The following is a 4,686-nucleotide window of genomic DNA, read 5'->3' as shown; positions in this document are numbered from 1 at the left end:
AGAGATGCCACAGACGGTTTGACAAAGACTAGGCATATGGGTGTGATCATCATAGATTATCCAGTTGAAACTGAGTCAGCAAATAAATACAGCCTCATAAGTAACCCTGCGTGTAACCAGCCACAAAACCACCTGGCTGAACACCGCCCAAATTGCTAACCCAGAGACTTGAAAGCAAATACAATAGCTGTTGTTTCATCTTTTGCTTCTGGGGTGGTTTTTCATCTAGCAATAAATAATTGATACAGAAATTAGTACCAGAACTTTCACTGGCTTTGAGACTGGTTGGCAAGAAGAGGCTGGGGTGGAAAATTTTGCGCTATTAGCGAAGGGTGGAAAAATTTTCAAATTGCCGTTGGAAGCTTCAAAGCTCACAATCCATCATTACTGCCTGTGAGCCAGTTGGTTACACTATTACCTATGGTAATCTTGGATCGGCCTGTGAAGACAGTTTGCAAATAGGAATCCCATCCATCCCAACCAACTCTTATACCCATGGTCCTCTTTACATCAAATACTGGAGTCTGACTCCTTTCCCTTAGAATTTTCTAGCTCTGTGTGTTAAGCTCTAGGAAGAGAGAGAAGCAAGCTGAAGAAAGTACTATGCAATTTACAAGCAGAGATTAGAGAAAATGTTAGAAGCCAGGACTTGTTGGGTTGGAAAATTAAACTTCACAAATCTATTCTCCCTAGGTAGAAGAAGGTTCTAAGAGTAAGACGTCATCTGAAGACTAAAGACCAAAAAAGGGCTGTGACTACAAAATCTTTTCAGGATAAACACACTTCATTCAGGTCAATATTCTCATTCCCAGTTTGGAGATGATGAAAGCCAGATTCTGAAAGACAAAATCTGTGGTTTTCAAACTTTGTTCCTCAGAGTTTTTCTTTCCTGGGCCCAGTGGGATACAGAGTGGTGAGTGAGACAGGATGAAAAGCAAGAACAAATGGGCTCTTCCCCTTGCTCTGAGGAGAAAATTCTACTGTTGTCTATCATAAATATTTGATTTTCCTTGTAAGATTTTGGTTGGAAAGTGCTTTTCAAAGGCAACAAGAATCATGGAAAACCTTAAGTAAGGAATAGAATGAGGATTTGAACCTTGATCTCTTGGGTTTCAACAGATGTACCCTTTGTTTCATGTCTTATTGCCTAAAGTCCTGGGGGTGAGTGGCAGGTCAGGAAGACACAGCTTTCTCTGTCAGTTGTATGAGGTTTATACACAGTGTTTCTATTTCTAAAGCCAGGAACTGGCTTTTTTTTCTGACTTAATGTAATAATTTTCTGACTTGATGTAATAATAATATAGAGCATTCAAAATCTTTAATGTTCAGAAAAAATTAAGGTGTATAGTTGCCATATTATCTGATTCATTAGGAAATACTAATAGAAGATCATATGTTCTAAGCAGAATTGTTCAGGAGAGATTTCAGAACATGTTAAGTCATTGATTGGTTAATTAATAAGTTAATTAATTTGTTAAAATTAAGCTCATATGCTACCAACTAGAGAAAGGGAGTAAAACAACCAACCAAGCCTGGTCTTTGGCTTTCAGGAATTCACAGTTGAGAAGGAGAAGCAGAGCAAGTTTATACCCATTCAAAAGGGTTTCTGAAAGGAAAAGCCTTGAATAGAAAAAAGGGCAAAGTCCATGCTTCTCTAAAACACAGTATCTCTCAACTAATGAGTTCCTAATTGTCAAAATTATAAGGTAAGTAATGCTATATAAATTCTGTGGTTTTTTTAGATAAAAAAAAGAGGATCTCTTTTCTCAAGTCTAGGGAAAGGAAATTTTACATTAATGAATCAATGAGGTCTCAAACAATTATTATTGCTATTATTATTTTCAAATGTAAGAGAGACCATGGACACTTTCTTCTGCTCCAAGTATCCTGACTCATGGTTCAGTCATTGTTTTCATTTGATAAAATATCTAAAAGCTAATCTAATGTGAATGTGACAGAGCCATATGAAATGAGACCAAACATGTGACACACCCAGAGAGGGTGTTTCCTCCCCCAGAGAGGAGTCCTAAACATAGGTATCAGTGAAAGATAGCTTCTCTTTCTTTTGTCCTTCCAGTAATTCAGGTCACTTCCAGGCTTAAAAGTAATGGCAAATGAGTGTTTCAAAATGAGTACCTTTATTGTTAGCACAGTTTGATAGTTTTCCGGAAAGATGGCCACAGATGGCATTGTGTCTCCTACTGTGGTTGTGAACGCATTTGGGGCACCTGGGGTTGGCTGGTAGCAAGAAGACAAGAGTGTAGGTTACTGGACAAGTAGATAGAATGTTGCCCACAGAGGTACTCAACCACATTCACAATCATAGGCGTGAGCTTCATTGTTTCAAAGAGGAGGAGCAGCAGATGAATTTCATCATTTTTAAGAGAATGTGGCTGTCATGACCATTGGTCTGGAGTGGGGAGTGGAATAGGCAGCCATCTTCACAGGTGTATATATCTTTATGGAGAAGTAGATGAAAAATATGCAACTGCTCTCAATTTTGTTTCTTAGAACTGGTTTCTTCTTAGTCATACTGAGGAAATTGATTCTATTTGTGTGATATCTTATAGGAAACAATTCAATAGAATGCATTCCATCAGACATCAATTACCAATGATGACAGATTGGCAAACATTGATGGGTAGTTATTATAGGCACTGTTCCATGAACACTCTCTCTCTGTACTCATTTAATTTGTATAATCGCATACTCATAATCCCTCTTTTATGATTAGAAAACCAAATTTCAGAAAGATTAAATAATTTGATTAAGATCACACAGTGAGAAAGGGCTTTAACCCCAGGATGCCTGGCAATATTGTTTATTGATGTGGTCTTTAGGCAAGTCATTTTTAATTTATTTTATTTTTATCATCCTCAAAGGAAAAAAAAATCGCTTTGATCCTGTCTTTTCTATTGATAACATCTGTGGCAAAAGTTTTCATTTATCTTGAAATCATCGTTTGAAAGGGAGGAAGCAGTTACAGTAGATGACATTATAATGTGGTTTGGGATTCTCATTCTGTGAAAGAAAGCACAAAAGGTGAATTTGCACTACAATCTGCTAGCCTGTTAGATAAATATATAAAATGGGGCATAAAATATGAGCCTAAAGTCAAATACCTTATGCTGCAAACAAACTTGTCGCATCAGTGAAAACGCACAGCTGTTTTCCCTTTTTCACTCCTGACATGACCCGTCTGTTCCTTCTGGCCAGGGGTGGTTCATCTTGTTGTCTGAGGGAGCGTTTCTTCAAGACCCTGAGGTATCAATAAACCAAAGTCTGGCCAGTGATTAAAGACCTATATTGACTTTTAGGAAATATTTTTATGTTTTCTCTCTCCATTCTCTTACCCCTCATCTCCCACCCCCCACTCCATATTCAATTCTTTCCTTTAACCCTGGTTGAGTGGACAAAATATATTTAACAACAACTAAAACCATATTTAGGGTTTACTTCTTTTTTAGGCACTGTCTATACGTTAACTCACTTAATTCTCACAAAAACTTACGAGGTTCATTATATTAGTCTTGTGATCCTTTTATAGATGACAAAACTGATAGAAGAAGAGGTTAAGCTTATAGCGATGAGAAGACAATGAACAGGGATTTGAGTGCAGCTGGTGAGACTCCAGTTTCCTTATTTCAAACCACTCTGCAATGCTGCTCAGAGAAACAGGAACTTTCTCGTCTACATAGGAAAAATTACTTAGTAAGTCAAAATTTTAAAGTTTGTAAAAAGATGAACATTGTTCTAATGTTATGACCATGGACTCACATGAATTTTGTCTATATGCAAAGAAATGATTTGGGAAGATATCTTGTGCTTAATTTTTGGTAAAGAGAAAGACTTTTATTTGAATCTAAATTTTATTGTATTGATACCATTTCCTTCCTTGTGAAATGTGATTCTCAATGAAGTCTGGTTTCAGTCAGTTTGTTAGCAGCCCTGTGCCAAGTTCGGCAACCCCAGCATTCAGATTCCTCTGTACATCTTGACTTCAAATATTCTGTCCAGTTATACCAAAACTGTACTCCAGTTAGACGCTGGTCATTCCAGCATCTAGTTCGTAAAGCATGTTTGCAACATTCATACTTCCCAATAATTTTGAATCGCTATTACAGTGGTTCGGTTTTTCTTTTAGAAATCATTATTTAAGCCAGAACAAACACGTATGGCATGCATTTCATTTGTAATAAATTACTTTAAAGCAGGCAAAAATTAAAATTATGGTTACTACATCATCAGGAAGTATATTCTACCCAGTTAGCCTGGGGCAGCAAGTCTGTGTCACATTCTGGAGTCATGATAGATACTTAGTAGTATCGGTTTACTAATTGACTAAGTTATAATGAGATAGTATCTGATTGTGCAAAACAATAAATATACATCCATTGCTTCTCTCATAAATGGGGAGACAAAACATATTCCTACCTTATAGGGCTCAAATAATCAACTGTGTTCAGGTGCTTATACACCTGAGAATAATTATGACATGGGCTCTAACTACATAGGTAACATGTGACATTGGATTCATGGGGGTTATTGAGTTGCCTCTCATCAAAGCTCATGAGCCTGGGGAGGGGGAAAAAAGCCAGAAATGAGGAACGTAAGTTAGAGGGTAGAAACAGTTTAGGAAAAAGTCCCCATCCCCCATTTCCTCTGACTATAGAACTTTTTTCCTTC

At 37.2% G+C, this 4,686-nt stretch overlaps 1 long non-coding RNA gene across 1 annotated transcript; it reads right to left on the bottom strand.

The window, feature by feature from the left end:
- Window positions 1-2,929: 2,929 nt before the first annotated feature.
- On the bottom strand, window positions 2,930-3,633 carry LOC116599238. Its single transcript, XR_004289293.1, has 3 exons — window positions 3,512-3,633; window positions 3,123-3,259; window positions 2,930-3,021 (listed from the first exon to the last, which is right to left on the bottom strand). It is a non-coding gene; the product is annotated as an uncharacterized LOC116599238 (long non-coding RNA).
- Window positions 3,634-4,686: the final 1,053 nt, after the last annotated feature.

Source organism: Mustela erminea, chromosome 9 (genome assembly GCF_009829155.1).
Source record: "Mustela erminea isolate mMusErm1 chromosome 9, mMusErm1.Pri, whole genome shotgun sequence".
NCBI classification, from domain to species: domain Eukaryota; kingdom Metazoa; phylum Chordata; class Mammalia; order Carnivora; family Mustelidae; genus Mustela; species Mustela erminea.
Note: the sequence above shows the minus strand (reverse complement) of the source record. Positions and strands in the feature narration are given on the sequence as shown.